General features: G+C 42.5%; 1 protein-coding gene across 15 annotated transcripts in view; it reads right to left on the reverse strand.

Annotated features, from left to right (window-relative positions):
* Window positions 1-27140, reverse strand: part of Zmynd11 (zinc finger MYND-type containing 11) — an 86172-nt gene extending 59032 nt beyond the window's left edge. For 9 of the 15 annotated variants that reach the window (XM_085699225.2, XM_085699219.2, XM_085699221.2 and 6 more), the window contains exon 1: window positions 26137-26266. The gene's annotated coding sequence lies outside the window, so the exon portion shown is untranslated. Of the gene's footprint in view, window positions 1-26136; window positions 26268-26501; window positions 26656-26805 lie in introns of those variants that run through there. The other 6 variants (XM_085699223.2, XM_085699220.2, XM_085699213.2 and 3 more) reach the window with 5 other exon arrangements.
* Window positions 27141-27390: the final 250 nt, after the last annotated feature.

Below are 27390 nucleotides of genomic sequence, written 5' to 3' on the forward strand. Positions count from 1 at the left end.
GGGAGGCAGAGGCAGGCGGATCTCTGAGAGTTCAAAGTCAGCCTGGTCTACAGAGCAAGTTCCAGGACAGCCAGGGCCACACTGAGAAAGTCTGTCTCGAAAACCAAAACAAAACAAAAAATAAAAAGAATGAAGCACTCTGGCACATCTGATAACCTCTTTCCTACTGCCTGACCCTGCCCAAAGCACAGGGCATTTCTGATACTCGCTGTGAGATCCTGGCTAAGGTAAAATTCAGACACATAAGGAAACCATTTTCTGAGTTTCCCCACAGTCTTCACCTCTCCTTGCTGCCCAGACTGACAGTCCATTTGGCTTTTGTTCCCACCCAGTCCTGCGCACAGGCTTCAGCTCTCGGAAGTCACAGCTCTTTCGGTCAGCCTATCTCAATCTTCTATGTAGTAGTTTGCCCCTTGTGGCTGCACTTCTTTGAAAGATCGAGAAAAGATTGATTTCTCTTACTTTTGCTTTTCCTCATCTTTTTAAACTTGTTATCAACATAAAATGATGCCAATGCCAACTGGAAACTGATGGAGGAGGGTTATCTGTCTATTGTGTTATTTTCATTGGTCAATAAAGAGACTGCCTTGGCCCATTGATAGGACAGAAAATTAGGTAGGCCGAGAAAACAGAACAGAATGCTGGGAAGAGGGCTATGAGGCAGAAGCCATGGAGCCAGCCACCAGGTCAGACATGCTGAATCTTTTCCGGTAAGCCACCACCTCGTGGTGCTACAGATTATTAGAAATGGGTTAATATCAAGATATGAGAGTTAGTAACTAACTCTCTAGAGATAATGGACCAGGCAGTGCTTAAATGAATACAATTTGTGTGTTGTTATTTCCGGGACTAAGCTAGCCGTGCAGGAGCTGGGTGAGGTGAAAAGCAGGCCTGCCCACAGCCCCTCATGCTACAGGAAACAGTGGAATTTCTTTTTGAAAATGATTGTAAATGTGATAATATGATGTTTTACCAAAGACGAAGCCAAATGAATTAGCATGGCTAGCTGAAAATTTTCTCTGTTCTACAACAAAATGTGATATTTCTAAATATATATTAAATTGCTAGGAATACTAGAATTAGTTTCTTGACTTTGTTTGGCCTGTTGTTAATGCCTCACAATTGTCATTATTAAAACTTGTATGCAAGCTACATATATGAAATTATAAACACAGTCGAATCCTATATAATTATCTTACATGTACTACCTGTCCAATAATATCAGTTTTGAATTTCTTATTTAATTTAGTTTTGAGGTTTTCTGAAATGGGGGTCTTGTTTTACAGCCCAGGGTGGCCTAGAACCTGTAGTCCTCCTGCCTCAGCCTCCCACATGGTGGGATGACAGGGGTGTATCATCATCCCAGCTTAACAGCTTTAGCAGACCTCCTTTAAGCTTTCACTATGTCGCTGATCAGCTTCACCATGAACTAGATTCGCATAAATGATTCGTGGATGCGCATTCCTCCCTACATAACTAATATGTTACAATGAACCTGTGGCTGCCACGAGCTAGGTGTGAGGGGATGGAGAGCTTTTGTTTAGTGAGTTGTGGGGTGGACACATAGTGAGGATGACCGCACAGTACTACAAATCCATTTACACTGAACTATGTGCTTTAAATGGTTAAGATGGCAAACAAGACAAAGAAAGCATAAACTTAACCCATAATGATAATAAAGATTTATTACTAGGTCTTAAAAGGGGTAAATCTCAGATGCTCCACTAACAACCTCCAAAACGATCAGATGGCATCATTCCATGTATGTGAGCAGCTGGTGTGGAGGGACACAAAAAACACAGAGTGCATGCCCTGCTGCTGCTTTGCCTGTACTTTAGATTGAAAACTACAAACAACACTAAGCAATGTGTGGACCGAGGTTCCTGACAACAAAAGAAGCCATACAAGTCTTCCAAAGTTGTTTGTTTTTAATATCTCACTTTTTAACTCTGCTATTTGAGTCTGTTTTCCACACTGCCAGCACAACAGCACAGGCTAGTTCAGTTACTGGAAGTTTGTTTTTGGTTCATTGTTCTGGTCCAAGCAGAGGGCCTGTATCTACAGACTTGCTGCTAGCAGAGCTCCTTGGCAGTGCTAAGCATGACTGGATGATCATGAGTTGAGTGAACTAGTAGTAGTAGCAGCAGCCCCACATATGCATGTGAAGTCTCTCTTCCTATAAACCCACCAGTATTTAACCCACCAATGGCCCAACTCTGAGGATTTTACCCACAAGCTCCACTTCTAAAGAATTAAGTTTCTTCCTTTTAAAGATAAGCATCAAGTTCCAAAATGAGTTTCATAGGATAAAATCATTTTCTGAAATCAGATTGCAGCAAATTGTATTCCAAAGGATGTGTCCAGACTAAGACTAGTCTGTAAAATGAAATGACAAATTAGAAAACTGACAACCTTTTCTTTTTCAAAACAGATTTGGTGAAGTATGAGCACACAAAGCACTGACCTCACAGATGTTTCTGGACAGCATGGGCAGGGTGAATGTAACAAAGGTATTTCACAGTGTGTCTTCTGCATCTTCGCATCTGTTTCTCTAGTCCCCAGTCCATCTCACAGGATGCATCAGATCTCCAGTCATTTCATACCTGCCCTGCACTCCGCTGCACACAGGTGTTACACTTTGCTCATCCATCCAGCTACTGATGGACAAGGTGGTTCCTAACATCTAGCTGTCATCAACTGGCAGACAAGTGTGTGCTTTCAATTCCTTTGAGCATGTACCCAGAAGAGAAACTAAATCACATTAAATCTGTTTAACCTGTGCAGCAATCAGAAGACGGCTTTCTATAACAGCTGAACCACTATACCCTGCTCAGCAAGGTAAGCAGTGCAATTTCTCCACATCTTTACAAACATGGTTTTTTTTTCTTCTTATTTTTAGATCACAGCCATTTGGGTAGGAACAAATAGTCCATCACTATGGTTGTATTTATCAATTTGCATAATGACTGGTGATGTTGAACAGCTTTTCATATTTTGTTGGCTTTTTGCTATTCATTTCCTTGGTAGAAATATCCTTCAAATATATTTTGTCCATTTTAACTATTTAGTTGGTGCATGGGGAGCATTATATATTCTAGGTATTAACCCATCTTTAGAGGTTCAAGTTTTACAGTTTCAACCTTTCTACATTCTGCCTTTACCATCTATGTTTATCCATCATGATTTTCTTCTCTCTTTCCTCCTCCCTCCTCTAAGACAGGCTCTCAGTATGTAGCCCAGGCTCAGCCTTAGGATTTTTCAATCTTCCTGCCTCAACTCTCCATGTGCTGGGATTACAGGCATGCTCTTTCCTTTTTTTTTTTTTAAAGTAATGTCCTTTTAATACACAGAAATATTTTGATTTTTGGTGAAGCAAAATTTATTTCTTTAGTTGGTCATGTTTTGGTGTCTTATCTAGGACTTTTCTAAATAATCAAAAGTAAGAAAAAATTAATTTATCAATTCTCAAGAGTTTTCATATTCTGGCTCTTTTATTAAGGTCATTGGCTCACTTCGCATTAGATATTCAACTTCTTTTAAAGTGTGGTCATCAAGAAACACCTGTTAATAAGACTATTTTTTCATAACTGAGTAGACGTGACATCCTTGTCCATGGATGTGTAGGACAGCTACTCTAGACTGGCGGTCAAGGTTGCTACAGTAATCAACAGTGATATTCGCCCCACAGCTCAAGCAGTTCCCTACTGCTGCAGTGAAATTAAGTGTGTCATGTGTTCTAGATTAGTGAGGTCATGTGGGCTGGATTCGATGAGGTCAACTGTCCTAGATCAGGTGAGACCACATGGGCTAGATTAGGCAAAGGGAAGTAAAGGTGATTTATGCCACTTCCACTTATAAAGATTTAAGATTCTCAATGTAAGTTATCGTTATACCATAATGCCATGCATGGGTGAGGGTGAGGTCTCTGATGATAGCTGCATTCTCGTCCTGCATGTCAGACAGGACAGAGCACAGCAGAGCTGAAGCTGAATTGTGACATCTAATATGTGCACGAACCACTGCAGTAAGCCACTGGTTTCTGAAGTTGCTTATGAAAACTGTCATAAAATGTTAAAGAAATGTGTCCCTTATCCTGAATATCTGGGGCCAAATGCATTTCAGATGTTTTCAGATTAGGGGAGATCCGCATTTACATAATCATGAAATATCTCAGGATGGGCTCAATTCCAAGCATGAAATCCAGGAAGGTTTCATGCACACTTTAAAAACACCCAAAGGTAATCTTCTACGATATTTTTAGTGTGTCTGCTTTTGACTTTAGCTCATTACATAAAGGCAGGAGTGGTGTTTCTTGTCCACTGGTGGCTTAAGAATGCTGTCTGCTGTGTGCTGTGTGAGGTGGTAACTGAGAGATGGGGAAGTGTATGTGGAAAAGAACTCAGCATGTTGGAGGCACAGAAAGGCTGGAAGAGATGTAGTGAAGAACAGCAGAATGGAAACAGGAAGAGACAGACTGAGAATAGATAAACCCGAGCTAAACAGCAAGCAGTTTGATTTCCATACATAGGAACTGAGAAGTTGTCACACTGGGCTGGCCAGCGGGCTAGGAAAGGACGAGTATAAAATACAGAGCATGGATCGTTGACATTGACAGTCCCTTCTAACACCAAAATCTAGGTGCCTGAATTCATGCTCTGGCATGAGACCGAAAAATCCAAATGATTTCCTACCTAGAAAACCAAATGGTTCCAGAGAAAGGACCTTCAGACACTGACATCTGAAGAAAGCTAAGGAAAATACCACTGGGCACCTGACACCCCTATAATGCCCCTACACAAGACCTGTTATTAGCTCTCTAGTGCCTCTGCATTAAGTATGGAAAGGTACCGAGTATCATTAGATGTTCAGAAGTAGCTTCTCAATAAGAAAGGGGTCACATCAAGCAAAGCAAATGGAAGCTGGACTCAAATCAGAAAATATTAGTAAAGACTTTTAGACTATAACTTAGTATCACCCAAAAATAAGAAACAGAATTGTATCTGTGAGCTGTAAATAGGATAACGCAAACAAAATGCTAATTAAATGTTAAAATAATACTGAGTTTGGGGCTAGAGAAACCAGTTGCTCTTCAGGGAGGTCCTGAGTTAAATTCCAGCAACCACATGGTGGCTCACAGCCATTTACAGTGAGATCTGATGCCCTCTTCTAACATGCAGATATACTAGCAGATAGAACACTCATATACATAAAACAAATAAATCTTTAAAATCTGATTTTAAGTGGTTTAATGTTAAAGTTGATGTAGTTGTCAAACAAATTTTAACAAATTTACAATAAGAACAAAAAAGAAACTGTGGTATAGTTTCTGAATAACAAGAGTTTCAAAAGAAGAGGGGAAAATGGAGAGAAAAGTCCCAAGAAGTAGGGCAAGCAAAGTATCTAGCACTGAGGCACAGCATGTGGGAAGGACAGGCAATGTCTCAAGTCAGAGGTGCAAGAAGGAAGGGCAGGCTTCCAGGGCGTACAGATCAGGCAAGTGGGCCCAGAGGACTGGCACCTCACTTCCCAGTGCTTGCCTCCTGACTGAGGAAAAGCTGTGTTCTAAGCCACCCAAACAATCAATTGGAGGACAAAAGACCTATCCAGTCATTCAGATACCCCACAACTTTATGACCTATGTAATCTTTCTCAGGAAGTGACAAAGCTAAGCTAGTAAACCATGAAAAAGGAAAGCCTGAGGTCCTGTTGTCCAGGAAACAGGTCTCACCAGGGGAAAGCAGCTCTAGGAGTAGACCTGGGAAATTCCCCGTCCCCTGAAGAACAAGAGTAACAAGTACCCGAGGATAGAAAGTCAGTTCCCTTAGACTCATTAGACAAATTCTTATACCAATAAACATACAAACAGCTTAGAAAGAAAATACAAGACCTATGACAAAAATCCTAAATAAAATTTTGTCAAACACAAACAACAATAAAAAAAATAAAAGGATATTTTATTCTAGAAATACAATGATGTTTAATATTAGAAAATCTAATAGGATATTAGAATACTATGAAAATATTATCATTTCAACAGATTCTAAAAAAAAGTACCAGAACGGTGAGCTACCAGCACCATAAACAAAGCATAAAATCTAGAAGTTTTTTTAAAAGTAGCAAGACAGAAACCTAGTCCAGTGGAAACTCCCAGGAATCCACAAGGGTGACCCTAGTGAAGACTCCTAGTAATAGGAGATATGGAACTTGAACCAGTAATCTTCTGTAACTGGGCAAGACTTCCAGTGGAGGGACTGGGACACCGTCTCTGCCATAAAACCTTCTACCTACAATTAGTCCTGCCTACAAGATGAGCTGGGGTAAAGGTGGTGCAGAACTTGTAGGAGTGGCCAACCAACGACTGGTCCAAACTGAACCTCATGCCAGGAGAGGGAGCCTATGCCAGACAAGAGCCAGGAACCAGAGTCAGGGTAGCCCAGAGGCGAAGGATGGAACCAAACATGATGGGGGGGGTGGGGGGGCAATGAAAGGACTCCTAATTATATTCTGCTATACTTGTAGACAGGAGCATCATAAGATCATCAGAGAAGCTTCATGCAGAAACTGATAGAAGCAGATGCAGAGACCCATAGACAAACATTAGGTGGAGCTCGGGGAATCCTCGGAATAGGGCAAGGAAGGATTGTAGAAGTCAGAGGGGTCAAGGACACCACAAGGAAACCAACAGAATCAACTAACCAGGGCTCATAGGAATTCACAGAGACTCAACCAACAATCAGAGAGCCTGTATGGACCTGACCTGTCTTCTGCATAGATGTTACAATTGTGTAGCTTGGTGTTTCTGTGGGACTCCTAACAGTGAGAACAGGGGCTGTCTCCAACTCTTTTGCCTGCTTTTAGGACAATTTTCCTCCTACTGGGTTGCCTCAGCCACCCTAAATATGAGGGGATGTGCCGAGTTTTATTATAACTAGACATGCCATGTTACAGTGATATCCCTGGGTGCTCTGCCCTTTTCTGAAGGGAAAGGAGGAAGAGTGGATCTAGAAGAGAGGGGATGTTGTGGGAGAGACTGGGAGGAGAAGAGGGATGGGAAATCGAGATTGGGATGCAATATGTGAGGAAAAAAATAAAAAGTACTTTATAAAAATAAAAGAGAGAAAGGAAGGAAGGAAGAAGGAAGAGACAGAAAGTAGCAATCAAGATGAAAGGCACATAAGGCAAGAGCTGAATGGCAAGCTGAGTGAGGAAACAGAGAAGAAGCACTGCCATTTACACCACAAATGAAAAGCTAAGATCCCTAATATTTAATGAAACTACATTTTTCTTAAAGCCAAAAAGAAAGAAGAGGAGGAGAAGGAACCAAACATAAGGAAAGGAAGGAAACAGAAAAAGCCTGAAAATGGGTTATAAACTTATGAAAAGATAATTTCTCTAACAATTAGAGAAATGAAATTTTAAAATATACTTAATGTACCATCTCCAAGTATGAGGCTAGTGAAGCTGGTATCTGGCAATGTATTCTTGTCAGGACTGTGGATAAACAAGCTTTCTCCACATTAAGGATGGGAAAGCAAAAACCACAACATGAGTGGAGGGGCTGTGGCAATAAACCAGCAAAAATGCACATGCACCTACTCTGCCCCAACATCTTCGCAGGTAAAAACGTCTACACTGCCACTCATACAGCACTGGTTAAATGCAGTTTGGGGCAGCCAATAACGGAATAAAACCAGCTATTTTTAATTGCTACAATGAGAGGTTGCATCAAAATGCAATCTTTGCTATCTCACTTGATCAAAGCCATTATTAAAATTGTCAACGTAACAAAGTACTTTCAAAAGATGATTGCTGAGTGTTAGGTGTGACTCTCCTTCCTTTCTCTGACACTTTGCACCTACCTTTAAAAAAACTAGCTATTAGCTGGGCTTGGTGCTGCACGCCTTTAATTTCAGCACCTGACAAGTAGAGGCAGGTGGAAGGTGGACCTGAGTTTGAGGCCAGCCTCGACTACATAGTGAGTCAGAACAGCCAGAGCTACATAGTAAGACCCTATATTCACACATTCTCTCTCTCTCTCTCTCTCTCTCTCCCTCTCTCTCTCTCTCTCTCTCAAACACACACACACACACACACACACACACACACACACACACACACAACCTGCTGTCTACTTTGGTTATTATTAACTTTCAAAATTAAACTACAGTAATAGGGTGGGGGAGATAGCTCAATTAATTGTTAAAGAGCTTGCCACACAAGCTTGAAGACCTGAATTTGAGTCTCAAAACCCACATAAAAGTCTGGGCACAGTGATACACACTTGTAATCCCAACACTGGGGAGGTGAAGACAGGTGGATCCCTAGGGCAAGCTAACCAAAAGGCAAGCAGATTTCTGCAACTTCGGGGCCACCTGGTCTACAAAGTGAGTTCCTGGACTGTCAGGGCTGCACAGATAAACCTGTCTCAAAAACTGAAACAAAAAAGAATGTCCACACATCAATATGTATATGTACACAGGCACACACACACACACACACACACACACATTACTATAATTTCTAAGTATACAAAGGTGGAGAGAATAATATGACTCTTTTGCAATGTAATAATTTTTGCTATATATGTTTTCTTATATTTTTAAATTTTATTTCTATTCTTTTTAATTTTTTGTTTCTGTGTGGAGGAGAATATGCACATGAATACAGGTATCCTCAGAGGCCAGAACAGGACATGGATGGGATGTCCTGGAGCTGAAGATAGAGAAATACAGGCAGTTGTAATCCACTAGTCACTTGTGCTCAGGACCCATCTTAGTCCCCTGGAAGTGTAGTCTCTGAAAGAGCCATCTCTCCAACTCTTTGTAATACATTTTATATCTCATTGCTTTCTTCAAATTCCAAGACCTACATAGCAAATGTTCATAGTAACTTAACCTTAATAACAGAAACTAACAATAGTGTAAAGTATAATTTTCAATTTAAGAATAAATTTAACACCAAACTCTCAGTGCTGCCACCAATATCAAGAAATCAGAAAGACACAGTAAGCTCTGAAAGACAAGCAGGAAAGTCACCCACATCACCCAGAACACTAGCAGAACACAGTTCCTGCCTGAACTCTAATTTAGCTCTTAAATTATCTTTTGCACAGAATCATAATCTTGAGCTTTATGAAAACTCAACCTAAACCACCAGAAATGCAGGCTGCCTCTCAGGTACATAGGATCTACTAGTCTGCTTCCAAATTGACAGTTTCTTATCTGAAAATAGGCAGGTAGGTGTTTTTTTGTTGTTGTTGTTGTTTTATTTTGCTTTTGCTAACTAGAGGCTTTTAAGTTAAAGCAACAGCAATACTTATCATTAGAAATTAAGCTAAAAATCATTATGTTCAGCAAAGGAAGCCAGGCTCAAGATGATAAACACCTTGTATCTTATATGCAGAACCGAGTCCTAAAGTTCCATGTGGTAAATTTAAATACTTGTGTGTGCAGATGACAAAGCTCAAAAGGTATAAGGGAAATAAGAGAGGGCAACAGAATACATGTGATGAGACAGCAGGGAGGCCAGCTGAAGGTGCCACACAGTCATAAGGAGCAGTGAGACGGGGATGTGTGAGGACAAAATATGGCACACCTGTAAGAAGAGGCCATGAAACCTATCATTTTATTTGTAACCTAAAAAAAATGGATAAAAAACAGAAATTAAACTAAAGCATATAGTGCATATATGCTAAAACTTAATCATAAAACAGACCAATAAAACTTACTGTTAGCAAGTTACAGGTATATGACTTGTATAAATAAGACACTAAAGTATGTAATACTTGATTTAACCCAATTTAAAAGTATGATGTTCTAAAATTTAAACTTTCCAAATAAAAATTAAACAATTCAGCCAGGTGGTGGCAGCACTCGCCTCTAATCCCAGCAGAGGCAGAGGACCTTTGTTCTACATGAGTTCCAGGACACTCTGGGCTCCATGCTACTGGGAATATCCATACTTGCTTACAAATATATACTGTTAATACCCAAGATTGTCCCAAACAAGAGTTTTCAGCTAAAGCCTGAATTTCAGAGGGGCTTCCTGTGCCCATCCTGGGGTCTCAAGATGGGAGTTGTCTGAGGTCATATAATTCTTAGAAGTGGAGGAGAGTCACAGCTTATACTCAGGTAAGAGTCTGTGGTAACTTTACAGAACATAAGCATGGTGGAGATCAGTTATGGATAATAAAATAGTATGCTGAATAGCCAGAGTTTAACAGTATCAACATTCAGAAACCATATCAAAGAGGTGGATGAAAGAAATGAAAACTTTCTGAAGTATTTCCAACCAGCCACAGCCAGCTCTGAGTAGCCAGTCTCCATCTGAACCAGGAATCACTCTTGTAATGGTCTGTCTGGTCCCTTTAAGAGACAAGCCCCACTCACTCCCTCCCCCATCCATTAAGGCAAGCAGATCTTTTTTCCGCTTCCAACCTGATTTTCTTCCTTTCCATCTATCTCCCAAAGAGGTAGCTTCTGCCTCTCTTTCTTCTCCCCAGTTCTCCCCTTACTCCCCTCTCTCTATTTCTATCTCTCTCTGCCTCTCTCTCTCTACTCTTCTCCCCTCCTCCCCTTTCCTTCCATAACCCACTAAATATTCAGCCTCACTCTGCATAGCGTATCTATCCATCTCTGGGTCTCTCACCTGCCTGGGATCCACTGGCCTTGTGGCCCGCGGGTCACTCGGGACCTGTGGCATTTTACTTTTACTGTAACAGCTCTGATTTTACAATCTCAAGAGGATCCCCAACAAGTCAATGGAGATGAAATAATCCTTGCCTCCCAGGAACTTAGAACTAAGAGGTAGAACATGCTGGCATTTCCTTCAAGTCTATTTAACTGATCATTCATGTGTTACGTGGCAACTATTCCAGTCTATACCAAATTAACCAGAAAGTTTTGTTTCTCAAACAGTTTTTCAAGAAGGATCTTTCATAATTTGCTGATTGCATAACATTACATTTCAAAGCTAAAGAAGGCAGCCACAATCCAGTGCTTCAGAGCTGTGACTCACTGGGACACATATCAGCACTAAGATGAAAGCACCAGAGAGAGAAGCAGGGAGGAGTGGGCCAACTCTTGATGCAAACAATTGTCACTAACTCTAGAAATGTCTGGGTGATTTATTTTTGTAAACTTGTACTGACCTTTTATTCAAAATCATCCTTTAATAAATTAAATTTATTTAATTTTAAAATTATTTAATAAATCTAATAAATTTTTATTTTATGAAATTAAACCAAAGAATAAACTTTTTATCAATTTAACAACATGAAAATTACCATAATTTATACTCTTGACTACCATTCTTTATAACAGATACACTATAAGGTTGACAGTGTTTCATTTTATTGTAGAGAATATGAACAAGGGGACAAAGTACTAGGACATGATACCAGTATTTTCTAGACCAGATAGCAAACACATACAGGGCTAAGGGCACAGCACCAGGGCTCCTGCCTGCTGCACCAACTGCAACGTCACCCAAGTCACAAAGCATGCTTTCAGCTGACAATCAACTTCTAAGCAGGTCTGAAGAACACAAGTTCCCATCTTAGTTTAGTTTGGGTATTGTCTTACTGAATCATCTCAAAATGTATAGCATTTTTGGGAATATGAGATATAATTTGAAATCTTACAATTATTGCACACAATCTGAAATGTCAGGAAAGAGTGAACATAGCAACAGCAAACACTGACAATATGAGGGCTTAATTGCCAACTACAGGGTCCTGCACTTGGGTTTTTCAAAGCACTCTGGGTTGTGATTAGGTTAAAATGCATTTCTTAGTATGGTGGTTTCAATATGTATGGCCCCCAAAAACGCATGTGTTTGAATGTTTGGTTCATAGGGAGAGACATTATTAGGAAGAGTGAAATTGTTGGAGTAGGTGTGGCTTTGTTGGAATAAGTGTGTCACTGTTGGAGTGGGCTTTGAGGTTTCTTATATGCTCAAGATATAACCAGTGTGGGACACAGTGTCTCTCCTTCTATTTCCTATGGATCAAGATGGAGAACTCTCAGCTACTTCTCCAGCACCAAGTCTGCCTGTCAGCTACTTCTCCAGCACCAAGTCTGCCTGCATGCCACTATGTTTCCTGCCATGACAATAATAGACTAAGCCTCTGAAACTGTAATCCAACTCTATGGCGATATTTTGCATGAGCTTTAACAAATAAAGCTTGCCTGGAGATCAGAGTGGGGAGCTAGCCACTAGTTAGTCATACAGACCAGACACTAGTGGAACACACCTTAATCCTAGCACTTGAGAAGCAGAGGCAGAGGCAGATGAATCTCTGTGAGTTCAAGGCCACCCTGGGTTACACCAGACTGATCCAGTCTTAAACAGACTTAAAGAGAAACAGAGTCAGGAGGTGGTGGCTCACACCTTTAATCCCAATACTTGGAAGTCACACATCTTTAATTCCAGCACTGAGGAGGTGGAGACAGGAAGGGATATAGCTGGGCAGAGGGAGGAGATAGGAGTACAGGGAATTCAGTCTGAGGACTTGTAGACACAGGATACCCCATTCTGTTCGAAGATTTTGTAGCAGTAAGAACCTGTGGCTGGCTGCTTTACTTCTCTGATCTTTCAGTTTTTACCCCCTAATATCTGGTTTTTATTATTAAGACCAAATAGAATTCACACAACACAGCTCCAATTAAATGTTTCCTTTTATAAGAGTTGCTACATGGTGTCTCTTCACAGCAATAGAAACACTAAGACACCCACCATCTTGAAAGGGCCATAGGTCTGGTCCCATTTTGCATTTCTAACTCATCTGCAATGGTTGGCCGCTAACATCTGTATTGAGGGAGGATCCTGGGGTTGGTGTGGGAGGGGGGTGAATTTGCAAGTTTAGAAAAGGAGAAAAGAATCAGTCTCCAACTAATTATTGTGTTTTATAAAGGCATACTGCTTTCTAAAACAATTGTGTCTTAAAAGGGGCACAAGCTGACTAATTTTGAAATCTTGCCAGGACAGCATTGATCTAGCTCACATGCTCACAAACCACTTTAAAGGAAGCCTGGGGTAAACCTGGGAAATTTTCTGCACTTAGGACTACATTTCCTAAACTTTCTCCTTCACTATTTTTGAAGTAGTTCAAGACAAGATAACTAATGAACATTCTGTTGTCTGAGAAACATGCTATTTTATTAAATTTGTCACAGTCCTTCTGCCCCCAAGTGACACCATGTGAATTTTAAGTGTGATAAAACATAAAATTAGTTCACATATAAAATGAGTCAAGGACTGGAGATACGGCTCAGCCATTAAAGACTGGCCCACAACCAAAAATATAAACTGAGACAGGCCCAGAATTTAATAAACAAATATCAAAATAGTAAGATAACATGACATTTAATCATGCTTTCCTATGACTTCATTCCTTCAAAAGTGAATATAGATATTGACATTTTGAAAACAGTGACCCAGTGAACTAGTAAATGCTATATAAGCATACCCAACATTGGCTTTACCCTGCTTGGTCTGGTGAAGGGCACTTTATAGCTCTGTAATACTCAAGAATACAATACCCAGTCGATAACAATTGTTCATACAAAATCACAATTTTGGCTATTTTGTGTACAAATACTCTGGGGGCTAATTATGCTGGAAAGAGGTCATGTTCTATGACCTCACTTCTGGATCAATTCAGGCTTCCCTGAAGAAGGGACACTGACTCAGAGACACCCCCCTGCTCAGGATGCTCAATATAAGCCAATGAGATCACACCATAGAAAGATTATGTGAGTGCATAGGGTCAGTTTATTGAAGCTTGTAAGTCGCTATAAAGGACGTGAGATGCAAAGGGAAAGTGAAATCACTGCAGAGGTTGTGATAATGTGATTAAACTGCCAGCAGCTCCTGGCCTCACACAGTTAGAGCAGCCATCATGGGAATCCCCACTGTTTCTTTCTGCAGAAAATCAGCAACTGCCCTGTCAGTCAGGAGAGAGATGTATACTAGTGGTACTTTGAAATCAAAACTTCTAAACTGTCCTAAAAATGGTTATTTTGTTCTTTAAATAGATGCTGGGTCTGAATGTGATGCCCCAAACTGCTGTGGTTACCTGGCCACCTGAGGGAACTACCCGTCGACTAAGCATATGCTGAGAGTAGCGGAATAAGCAAAGGAAGAGTGGTCTTTTGAGCTGTGAATGCATTACTTAAGAGCCCATCCTCCCTTTGGATTTCCAGTACTATGAGATAGTAAGAATGCAATGTTCAATGCCAGCTGAGTCGAGGGGTTCTGTCTGTTCAAGCTGAGGGCATGTGGATGGTTGCCTGAACCATAACCAGGGATGTAATTCTGAAGGGACACAGTAGGGGAAATTAGAGATTCGGTGAGAGTATGATGCCAGTCATTTGCAATTTCAGGCCGCAGGAAGGTTCTGAGAGCAGTTGAAAGGTTATAAAGAAAAGTAAAAAAGTGTGGCACTAAGGGAACAAAGACCAGGGGGAAGGCTGCAGGGAGGGGTTAGGCCAGGAGTCTCCATGTTGCTGACAGAAAGCAGTGATCACTGGGCTTTGCAACTCCCAGATCATCTATCTAGTCTACGAACGAGAGAGGCTAGTGCAGGGTCTGCTGCTGAATGAGCGTAGAGAAAATGGAGATATGTTTTAGATGAGTATTTACAGAGGAAAGAGAAAAGAAAGCCATAGAAATGGACATAGAATTCAGTAAAGATTTTTGTTGTTTGGTTTTACTTGTTTGCTTTGCTTTATTTGGTAACAATGGGAAGTACCCTAGTATTATTTAGAAGCAAATGGAAGGTGGGCAACATGTTCAGAAAACAGGCAAGAGGTTTCTGGAGGGGATGCTACACAGAACACAGGTGAGGGTTCTGACCAAAGGGGGCAGGTTTGTCGATCACAGGAAAGCACGTTACTTCCCAATGGCAGTGTCTCTGGCCCCCTGAAAAGGTAGCTAGTGTTGACTCCAAAAATATGAGAATACAAAGTTTAAGACACTGGGGGAAGTGGAAGAATGATTTCAATCAGAGCAGTAAGGTAGAACTGGGAGAGCCCAGGTGGGCACACATGCAGGCGTCCAAGATCCCACAGCTGTATCCATTCGTCCCGTAGTGTTTCCAGAAGATTGCGGGAAGAACAACAGAATCAGGGTTTTGCCTACACATAACAAACACTGCAAAAATAAAGAGCTGATTCTTTTGGCAACATCTACATTCACGTAACTCTCCTAGTCTACAAACAGCGTTCTGGGTATGTTTCAGAAATTTTAAAAATTAATGTTCTCAAGTTAAGGAAGTTAAGCAGCAACAGAGAAACCTTGAACACTAAGAGTAATATGAATGTAAGAACGCTGGAAAGGAAAAACAAGGAAATCCAATCACTGAGCTGATGGCAGTAAGAGGAAGAGGAACTTGACAGAAACATCAAATGCACACAAACTTGATTCATGCACGCACTTTTTACTTTCTAGAATGGGGATTGAACCTAGTATCTAGAAATTGAAAGACCAGTGCTCTCCCAGCCCACTCACAAACTTTAAATCCAATTACTAAAGTTTTTATTTAATATAGCAGGGCTAATTGCACATGGGAGAAAAACTTTATTGAACAAATAAACAATGACTTGGTTGGTGCTTACGGGGAAAATGGAAACTTAAATTACAAAGTTGGACTATGAATAAATACCCTAAAATGTCCTAATAGGAATATCATCTCCAAGGGAAGGAAAACCAATGTGGAGTCTCAGTCTACTGTCTTGTAGCACTTCTCATCGGACAGAGCACTGACAGAGAGGCAAAAGCAGTGGTCCCTCTTCACCATGGTGAGAGAAATGAGATTGGTGTGGCCAATCTTCAGTGTAGCCTTTCTTCTCAGAGTGCAAGCTGTTGCAAGTAAGCTCATCTGGGAGCCCAGCCACAGGCCCTCTCTCTCCACAGCACTGAGTGCTGTCCAAGAAAAGCACCTGGACCTACAAGCAAATACGAACCCTGACAGCAATGCTATCTAAAAGGTTCTGTTCTTCAAGTTCAATTTTTTTTCTAAAAAAATACTCTTTTGTAAGAATATTTTCATTCTAATATCAACAAAAAGAAATATAATACTTCTAGAATGCAAGAATATTTTTATACACAAAAATACAACATAGTGCCTTCTGAAGAGACAGAACTTTGTGTAAGAATCACTGCAGACAGTGGTCTGCAATGGGCCACACCATCCAGTCAGAAGAGGAAAGGTTCCCTAGATGCCTTGTCTCCCTCCTCAGAAGCCCATCTTTCATGCACCTTGACTTTCGTAAAGCTGGAAGATGAGCATGGACTAGTGTTCAAGAGGAGATGTGCCTGTGCAATTACCAAGCACTGCCTAGTTCCCAGGATCCTATGAAGCCTCAAAACACATGACAGTCCAGTAGTGGAGGAGAACCTGCAGAAATGGGCTACTGTGGCTGCTGCAACAGTAAGGCATACAGCTCTGGGACTTCTTCCAGAGCAAAGAAAGTAAGTCAGACATTTCAGACACTCAAAGGAACTACTCCTATAATCCATGTGGGTAGGGCAAGGAAGGACCTGGGATGAAGAGGGGTAACAGGAATCCCTCAAGCGTATATAAATAAAGGCTAGGGCTCAAGGGAAAGATGGCCAGAAGAATAAGAGTTGGAATGCTTCCTCAGATGCCCACACTATTGAGAGCTAAACACCCAAGAGAGCTGGCATGTCTGCCCTAGGGAAACCATGCTCTTAATCTGAGCAATGGGGAATCCTGGAGAGTCCATGTGGAACAAGAGTACTGCTGCTTTACATGAATACTATAGGAACATCCAAGCTACATGGAGCCCATTTTCTGAGCCTCCTTTATCCCCAGGTATGATGCACAGTAACTGATGACTACACTGTATCTAAGACCACCAGGGAGTACTGACTCCCAGATTGCGTGCAGTAGCAATATTTACATTTCTGAGACATGGAAACACTTCAAGCTTTCCTAAGTGATGCATTTTTGGGCTACTTGACTATTCTGTTCCTATGGACACTTGATTCATTGATTTTTGGTTCTAAAAATAGAGCCTGGGGCCTCATGCATGCACCCCTAGCAGGTCTGATTCTTTAACAATGTCTGAGAAGAAGAGCTAAAGGTCTCAGTACACATCATTTTCTGTAAGTTATCCCAAAAAAGGATTTCCAAAGGTTCCGGCACTTGCACCTGCACACACATGCACGTGCGCGTGCACACACACACACACACGCATACAGATTCTGAATCAACATTTTTGTAATAGCAGTAATAATAAATAGTTTAGATGTTCGACCACGATTTAACTATTCTTGGCTCCTAATGTGAGTCCTATAGCACAGTCATCTAAAATCACACTAAAACATTTAAGAAAAAAAGGAGGTCCTAGTTTTCATGTAAGCAAAGTTTACATAGTATAATTCTCATAAGCACTTAAAATATACAAGCGAACAAAGAGAACATCTGACTTTGAGCTGAACTGATATTTAGTTAGCTTTTATTTAATGTGAATGAGAAAACTAATTTCATTTAAACAATTCTAAGAAATCTTCGATTTTGAATGATTCAAATGAGAGTTTCTCACCTGAAATCTCAATCAAAACCAAGTGACTTCTTAAGAGTTTATGTGTAGGAGATTATATATATGCATGCAGAATGGTAAAGTATGTAGGAATTTTAAAATAAAAATATTTGGATAGTGATATTTGATATTTCTGTACATATAAGAAAAATGCTAATTTATGAACACAGTAGAAATGTTGCCTTAGACTTTTTCCCTTTGTAACTTAACACACATCTCCAATGATAAACTACCCCACAACAGGTTAGTTTCCCTTTTTTAAAACTGTAAACTTCAGGCAGTTAAAATAGATAAACTTTACGTCAATTGGGAAAGGGCTCCACATAATATTCCAATTAAAAATTAAGGACTTGCTTTCTCAAAAAGTGCTTTCCAGATGCAGTTTGAAGACAAAAAAAATACTAAGCAGATAAATTCAGAAGTGACAAAAATAAAACTTAAAAAAACAATCCCAATGGCTTTCAAGTTAAAAAAGCTTCCCCCATAATTAGCCTTCATTAAGGGACTGTTTCTCTCTGAAAACTTCTGCATAGCTACTAAATGAGAAAATCATATTTAATATCCACTGCAGCATCACTACTATGACTGCCTGGAGAACGTGACTCTGGATGCTGCAGAGCCATTCACCCTCTTACACAGCATGTGCTTCGCACGAAATCACACCCTTTCATTGTGGACGGCAGAACACACCCTGCAGAAAGCTCAAGGCTTAGCATGCAAAGACGCTTACCAGAACTTGGGATTTCAGTCCAAATTAACTTAGCCAATCGAGAGATGGCTAAGATTCAAGACAAAGGCTTCCTTCCTCTCCTAAGACAGCAACAAGGCTTTACCACTGAAGTTCATGCCAAGTATTTCCAAGCATGTTTCTCCTGCTATAAACACTAAAATAAAGATTTAAGTATCCCTACTCATTACTCTTGAACCTGAGCCAAGTTGTATCTCCATAATATGAGCTGCTATGGCAACAGAAAGAAAATGAACCAATTATCTATGCTTGTTCTTAGCTTACTAGCTGTCATTAACAAAGAAATTGGAACCTGAACTTTATTTTAAAATGTTCTGATTATCAGTTCTCTAATATTCTTTTCTTCCCAACTTCTGCTTTTTCAAGAGAGCATGGTCTCACATGCCTATCTTATGTACTTTTCTTTCTGCTCTCTTTTTTTGAAGATTTATAAAGGTGTCCCAGGGAGATAGGTGAATCAGTACCAAAACTCAAAAGGCTCAGGGAACTTGGAGCAATTGAGAACAATCAACTCAATGTCTGATGCTCCTAAATTTGCATTCAATTTGATCACGTCTCCATAACCTTGGGCAATAGGAGCTACCATTCAGAACCTGCTCCCTCCTGAAACTGTACTACTTCCCTCAAGACATTGCCATGAGGAATACATGGAGTATGTAACTTGCTTACTATAGGAAATGTTCATTTACCAACACCTTAAAAATAATAGGAATATAAAAAGTTGCTGCCATAGGCCTTATTTTTAACTTTCTTTTTATTTATTCTGTGAGTCTTTCACATCATGCATCTTGATCCCATTCATTTCCCCATCCCTTTGAATCTCCCCTCTGCCCCAAACAAAACAAAATTTAAGAGCAAAGGAAAAAGTTTAAAAATCTTCTCATAGAAGCTGCAGAGTGGCACAGTAAGTCACACAGTAAACCCTTTTGTCCATATATCTTTAATTCAAAGTGTTGATTGCATAGAGTTATTGGTCTGATTTGAGGCCTCTGGTCTCTGCTATACTATAGATGCTGGGTCCTCAATGGTACTCTTCTTGGCTATCCTGTAGCATTGTGAAGATCCTGCAGCTTTGGGTCTGTGGGTGAGGCCCCTTCATGTGCTCCAGTAGATCACAGATGGTGTGTATGTTGGGGCAGATGAAGTCATAACCCTGGTTCTAGACCTGGGCAGCTGTAGGGTTAGTCAACCCACCAGTTCTCCCCAGTCCTTATCACCAGGGTGAGCTCTCCCTCGTAGTGCCTGCGTGGAAGGGGGAATGGGGGGAGACCACGGACTCACCCCTAGCAGCAATGAGTGAGGGATGGGACCAGTTCTCCGGTGTTCATGCCCTCAGGGTTGGCACACCTACACCACCTGGGTCAGCTCCACTGTGTTGTCCAGGTGAGGTACAGGAGTCAAAACTGCCCAGAGCTGCAGCTAGTAAACTGGTAGGCGGCAGGGACAGCCCTCCTGTTCTCATGAACCCAGGGCCAGCTCCTCCACCTGTCCCAGGCATCGATAGAGTGGGGACAGAGGGCATCTCTCCTCCACCCATGCCACCATAAGTCAGATGAGTAATGGGGACAGCCTCCCCTGCTCACAACATTGGTGCTGGGTCACCGACATCTCCATGACAGAGCCAGTTGTGCTGTGCTGCATAGGTCATATTTATAAGGAAAGCTAACTTCCTAGAAACTGCTTACAAAGTAGACTTTAAAGCAACTTAATGTGCAAGGTAAAATGACTGAGCCCAATTAGGGTCTTCCTGATTTTAAAATGTTTTAAACTCTGTAATGAGAATATTGTGTTACAGATTTTCAAGAGATACTCATTTTTAAAATCTGCATAGATCTTTTGTGTTTCATGATAAATGTTAAAACTAGGGGGAAAGATCCTCCATTTTTTAAGCTGTATTTTAAATTTACTTATTAGAGCAAAGTGGTTGAGGAAAGCACTAAAAACTTTCAATGCGTCTATCTTTCTTCACCTGCTCAGATAGTATCTAGGAAACATGAACTTGGTGTTCACTCCAGCTCTGCTATTCAACAGAGTAGCATTACTAATCATAAGAAAGTAGCTTTTACAAACCACAAATTTAGTGTAGCATATCTCGGGGTTACAAACTTGGACAGATTAGTCATCTACAATGCTAAGACCTCACAGGAATCCCAACTCAAACACAATGTGTCTCAACTCATCTACACTGTAGCACTCTGGCCTTACTTCTCATTTACATTTTATCTCACTGGCTTGGTAACTGTTACTCTTAACTTCTCCAAGCAGGAGCCTTCTTATTTTATTCACCTCAGAATCTAGCAAGCATCTGACTCATAGCAACGTTTCCATAAAAAATAATGTATTAATAATTATACCAAAATTATACATATTTTATACAAAATACAACAAAACATTTCAATGTGATCTTAAGTGATGTTTAACTATAGACTAACTTAAAGAATGCATTAAAACAAAACTAATTTGCTTCTAAAATATTCAGTTTACAAAAAACTGGACAAGTTGTCAACACCACACACTTTCTAATTCACCTGTGGCTGCTCATAAACCAGTTCTCTCCATACCTGAGGAGTAAGCAGATACTAGTCTAGCATTCATTCATTCATTTATTGGTTTTTTTGAAACATGGTTTCTCTGTAGCCCTGGTTGTCCTAGAACTCTTTCTATAGACTAGGCTAGCCTGAAACTCAGAGCTCTGCCAATCTCTGCCTCTCCGGTTCTGGAGTTAAAGATATGGGCCACCATGTCTGGCTTACTGGTCTGACTTTTAAACGTCTAAAAACTCTGACCTAACAGTCTTCACCACTATCTACTTTTTTATTTTCTTTTCTTAAGGTTTACAAAGAGTCAGGCACATTGTAGCCATCCCTAAAACAAATACTTCATAGAGTTAACAGAGGTCACCAACCTCACAGAGCTCGCCATGCAGCCAACGGTGCCATATCTTTACAATAGCACAGTAAAGAAATCACTTAAGTACTTGAACATATGGGATTTCTGTTCCTGTTATCAAACACACACCGAGGTCTTACCCTGCATTTCACTGTGGAAATATTGTCCCAAATGCTAACTCACTTTAAAGAACTTGAGTTAAAAATCAAGAAACTGTTCTCAAATAGAAGACATCATCAAAACATGAAAGATTAAGTCTCTGACTACTATTATTAATACTCCAGCTGTTAGGTAGCTAATTCTAACAACTTTATCTCCTCAAATACATAATAGACTGTACAAGAATTTTCAAATGTTCAAATATATGTTTTACTTTACAGATTATTGCTTTGTATTTACAAGTAACTTTGATTCTGATTCTTATATGTTTTCATAATAGAAACTAACTAGAATTTTCTAAGTGGAAAAAAGTTGATAACAGCAGGCTCATTTTCCTCCCATCTCATGCACACAGTTAGCAGTTGGACTGTTTAGAAAGACTGCTCTGTGAGCAATTTATATTTAAGTTCTCTTCCCTGCAGCTTCCAGTCCTGTCACTCACCCATCATGCCAGGAGTTCCTGAACTTTAATGTTCCACAGATGACGTTCTTTCTCCAAATACCTGGACTGCTCACATCCCCTGCAAGTGATTCCAGTGTACAGGCATGCATATGAACACTAGGATGGGGAGCACACTGCTACGAGGAACTGAACTTCCCATAATTAAAAGGCTGCTATGCTTTTAAGATGACAATATGTAATTTTTTTAAAGTGGGCCAGTGTAGGTGAATAGCTGCATAGGGGCGCAGACAGCAGACAACATATTACTGTCATTGTACTCACTTCTGTGGTTACACTGCAGGTCCCAAACATTTCAACAGAGAACCATAGGAAGCCACAGATCCTCAGAGTCCTCAGTTACCAAAGCACAACTGAGCTACACTTCTTGGGACAATATGAGAACCGGCGGCACTGCAAGCAGCTCATGGTTACTGTATAGGAGCCGTGTGCAAATGAAACCAGTTGCCCTTCATCCCTGGTCAACTATTAGGACAACAATTAGGAAAATTGTGGGTGAGGAATGAATCCATTTCCAGAACGAAGGAATGGAAGGATAGCAGTGGTTGCTCTCTGTAGATTCACCCCTTACACAATATAAAACACACAACCTGAAGTTTTCAAGATAGGGTAATGAAGGTGCAGAAAATACCACATTAGAGTCAATGGTTAAAATCACTCTCAATATATTTCAGCTATTTGTTATTTGTCAGGGATAATAAACACCAGGGGTTAGGAAGCAATGACTTAAAAAACAAAAAACACCATTGTTAAAATTGTTTCAGGGAGCTAGTTACAGTACTACATACATATATACACATTATCCCTCCTTCTACTCCTTATGATTTGTAAACAAAACCAAAAGGGGGAGGGGACGACAACAAAAAAGTACACTGACAGACTCAGCCAGAGTAGCAACAGATCAAAATTACAACTAGAAAGTTGTGAGCCAGCGAGATGGTTCTGTCTATAAAGACACTTGCCATAAAAGCCTATTAATTCTAGTTGGCTCCCCAGGATTCCTTCAAGTTGCACACAACATGCACACCCATACACACTATGAATGCACATACAACAACAATAAATCTAGAAAGCTTTTACCCATAATTTCTACCACAGAAAACAAAAGTTCAAAACCAAGAGTATAGTAAGGTGTCAGATTTCGCTTGACCTATGCTCTGAGCTAACAGGCTTCCTAAGCCAGGCCTACGACACTTGGCCCGTGCCAAAACGAGCACTTCGGGGAAGTAACCTGCATATAGGCGCCTTTTACAAACCACAGATGGGAATATAATCCGCAGTCTTTCTTGTATCTAAATCACCAAAACTGATTAAATATATTTTAAAGGAACAGGAAACAGCATCTTTCTTCCATGTTAGATAACTCAAGGTTAGACTTCAACTGGCAGCACAAGACAGCCAAGATAGGGGCTCAGTATTGGTTGTGGTTCTATAGACATCCAAAATCAAAATGGAAACTATGTGTTGTAAGGAGGAGCTCCACTGTGCAAATCTGTCCTCCCAGTTCCCATGGTGAGCCCGGCACAGCTTCAGTAATGGCCTATATACTCCACAGGAACTGTGAGGCTGCCTCAGCTAGTCCCTGTTCTTCCTATCCTAACCTGTCAAAGGTTAAGGAATTTGTCAAGTTACTACTAAATGACCCAAGTGAGATTCAAACCCAAGTCACTGTGTCTGTGGTCTTAATCATTATGCCACGACCAAAATCAAAACAACAAAATTAATCACCCTGAGGGAAAATTAATGTTGAATTGAAGGTCTGTAAGCAGTGAAAGAGTAAGGATCACTACTCATTTGATAGGTTTTCTCATGACACATTCTTTCTCTTTGCTTAGATTTAATAATTTATTTTTAAAAAAAGTCAATCAATTTGAGGCTAAAGAGGGTAATAAAAATCCTCCAGCAGCTGCTTAGGGTTTTAAGCAACCATGTCCTAACAGCATGTGATAGCTCTGTTACACAATGTGAAAAATCTTTACTCCAATTAGTATCTCAATCAAGTCAGGCTGGGATGTGAAGGCCTCTATTATTTGCTATCAGAACCATTCTAAAGGGAAATGGAGAGAGGGTGACAAAAAAGGGAAGGTCCAAATGAATCTAATGTCATTCAGACACGCAAACAGACGTCCACCCAGAGCGCTGACTTCGGACTATCTGAGGAATATTAAGGAGAACTCAGCACAGTGCTAACATTTTAAATCACTTCTTTATAAAGAAAGCACTCATGTGTCTATTTGTTTAAATGCCTTGCAATTGGTAACTGCAAAAAACTGTTCACTGTGGGGAATATGAGACGATGCAGTTTTCACATGAACAAGTCTCTACAGAAAAGGACAGTGTCTAGAGCACAACAATTCTCTTAATCAGAGTTCAACAAGAAACATTTTGATTTGATCATAATCATATTTCATGTCTTCTGATCTTTGAGTCTCTGTCCTTTTCATCTCATAGGGTTAGCCAAAATACTGACTACAACGTAACCAAAGTACTTACTACAACGTAAACAAAGACCAGGAAAGTAATATGTCTGTACATGAATTCACATTGCTTCTAGCCCAGCAGGTCGTAAACTGGGTTCGCGCCCCTTTCACAAAGGTCACATATCAGATATCCTGCATATCAGACATTTACATTATGGTTCACAGCAGTAGCAAAATTACAGTTTGGAAGTAGTAACAAAATAATTTTATGATTGGGGGGTCCCCACAACATGAGGAACTGTGTTAAAGGGTCGCAACATTTGGAAGGCTGAGAACCGCTTCTCTACTTGAACACATTAGAGATGTTAGAAAAAAGTACAAAGACCACCTTGCCTACTAAAAATCACTCAGACTTTCAGAGAACAACCAGACACTCTCTAATAACTTCTACCTGTCAAATGGAATCAATGACACCGCCCGCCCCATCATTTCAGGTTTGTATCCCATTATAATCAAGCTAAAGAGTTTTACATTCCTCGTTTTATTTTTACAAAGCATTTCCTTTCTGCCTCTCCCAGTGATTATTTTTAATGCTTTTGCCGGCACACGACACAAGTGACTGGAAGAAACTTCACTCCCAGGCGAAGCAGAGAGAGGACCTGAGTGAGCCAGACTCACAAAAACTCCCTCAAACTGCCTACGGCTTTTGGGGTGTCTTCACCCTGACTGGACCACCTGGCCACTTCGTTCAGACTCAGAAACAGACACGATGCCAGTCATGTACACACCAAATGAAGCCAGCAATTAAATACACACCACAGAAGACACCGGGTACAGTGTATCACTCCTCCTAACAGGGGTACTCTGTAAATACGACACATGCCACTAGCTACTGTGAGAACCCACCTCTACCGGAAACCAGGTACCGTGTGTACACAGTGTAAGCCACTGGTCACGCAAAGGATACTCTGTAACACTCTATGACACTCGACACCCTATACAAAGCTACTGCACACACAACTGCACACAATGCTAGATACTATGTACACATCTCAGCCCTCCCGGGATGCAGTGCACACACATTTCAGCTGTGCAACGGCACAGTCCAGTGTTGATACAGATTAGAGGACACTTGGGTGCTGCGTGCATACTGCCTATGACACTGAGTGCTACTCACAAACCACACAGGACCGACCGACCCGTCAGTACCACGGACACACGGCCAACACTAAGTACCACAGACACCAACCAAAGTCCCGCGGACACACCGCAAAGCACTCGCGGCTCGGCCCAGGAAAAAAAAGGCATGCGTGGAGACGGCCCAAGTCAAAGTTCGGGCCACAGCCCCATAGGCAGCGTCCCCATCAGCTTCTCTCTCCAGCTCTGCAGGGGCACAAGGCGGCTGATCCCGCAGGACGGCCGGGAGGACCTGTTGAGGCAGCTGAAGCCTCGCAAGCCGCTCGCCTGCAGCCCCCGGGAGATTGACCGGCACTGGTCTCGGGGATCGCCGCTTCCATCGCTCCCCTCCGCCCGCCGCACGTTCCACGCAAAGGGCCCTCGGGCCTGGCCAGGCGGGAGGCGCGGGGACCCGGCAGGAGGAGCTCACAAGACTCCGCGGCTTCGCAGCGCCAGCAGGCCGCGCGCGGTTCTCCGCGGCCTTCAACCGAGCCGGCTCCTCACGGCTGCCCGAGACAAGAGGCACCCGACCGAGGGGAGCGTCCAGCCCGCAGGCCTCACCGGCCTGGGGCAGTCCCTGAGGCCACTATCTGCCGCCGCCCGCCACAGAGGCCGCGGCCCTGGCAGCCGCCACGGTGCAGGCCACGCCACCGCCACCGACGCCTCCGCCCGCCCCGCCGCCCAGCCGCCCCGCCGCCGCCGCCGAGCTTTCCCCACCATTATGCTCCGCTCCGCCGCCGCCGCCGCTGCCGCCGCCGCGCCCGGCCCTCCCTCCGGAGCCGCCTCCTTCCCGCCGCCCGGCGCCTCTCGGGCCTCAGCCGGCGACGGGCGCGGGGGGCGGGGGGGACGCAGGCCGCCGCCTCCTCCTCCCCGCCATCTCCTCCCTCCTCCCCGGCTCCCCCCGCTGGCTCTGCGCGGAGGGCTCGGGGCTCGAGGGGCGCCATGTTGGCGGCGGCTATCACCACAGAAAATGCCTCAGCGCGCGCCAGGGCGAAGCCTGGCTAGGCGGCCGGGGCGTCGCGCGCCGGCTGGAGGCCTGGACCGCGGCGCGCACTCGCTCGCTCGCTCGCTCACTCACTCACCGCGTCTCCTCAGCCCGACGGCGGCGAGGGGCCTGCGGGGCTGCAGAAGACGCCCGGAGGGGGAAAGTTGACGTTCCCCACTAAGCGGTGTTTCACATGGTGCGGGCGCGGCGGCCGGCCGGGCTCGCAGCCTCCTCGGAGTTCATTGTGTGCGCTCGAGTGTTTCCCCGCGCGGGGCCGGGCCGGGCGAGCGGGGCCTGGGCCGAGCCGCGCGCGGGGGGCTCTAGCGGCGGGCGAAGGATTTGCGCGGCCCGCGCTGCCTGCCCGCCCCGAGGCCGGGGGAGCCCGCCGCGCCCGCTCCTACCTTCCCTCGACCTGTCTTCGGCGCCTCTCTGCGAAATCAGTTTCAGCATATTCTGAGGGGTCCACACACGAACTCCATATCAACACACACGTGCAAGCTACGTACGTGCAGGCGCGCTGGAGCCGAGCACCGAGACACGAGGGTAGCATTGTTAGGATCCTGCCAAGCCCGGTGGGCTGCGATGTGGCTCGCGGGGTGGACTTTGCTTGGTTCCTAAAGGCTCCGTGTCGGACAAGCACTCGCCCGTGTACTGACCCGAATGGGTAAGGCAGTCTCCCTCTTTTTCCAATCCTGTGCTCAAAAATGAATTGCAAGACACCCAAGTTCCCCGTCCCGTAGACGCACAAATGAAACATTTAGAAAGAATGGACCACCCATTATCATTCTGGCTAGAACATTACAAATGCTGTGAGAAGGTTATCTTTTTCAGTGAGTAATTCTAGATCTAATCAGAGGAGATCCCTTAAGCTATGAGGCTTTAAAAAGTCTTTGGGCGGGAGGGGGTGGGGACCACAGAGATAAAAAGCACACACGGATGTCATACATTGTCCTGTAATAACCTTGCCTGCAAGGAGTTTAAAAGGG

Source organism: Myodes glareolus, chromosome 14 (genome assembly GCF_982192425.1).
Source record: "Myodes glareolus chromosome 14, mMyoGla1.1, whole genome shotgun sequence".
Classification (NCBI taxonomy): Eukaryota; Metazoa; Chordata; class Mammalia; order Rodentia; family Cricetidae; genus Myodes; species Myodes glareolus.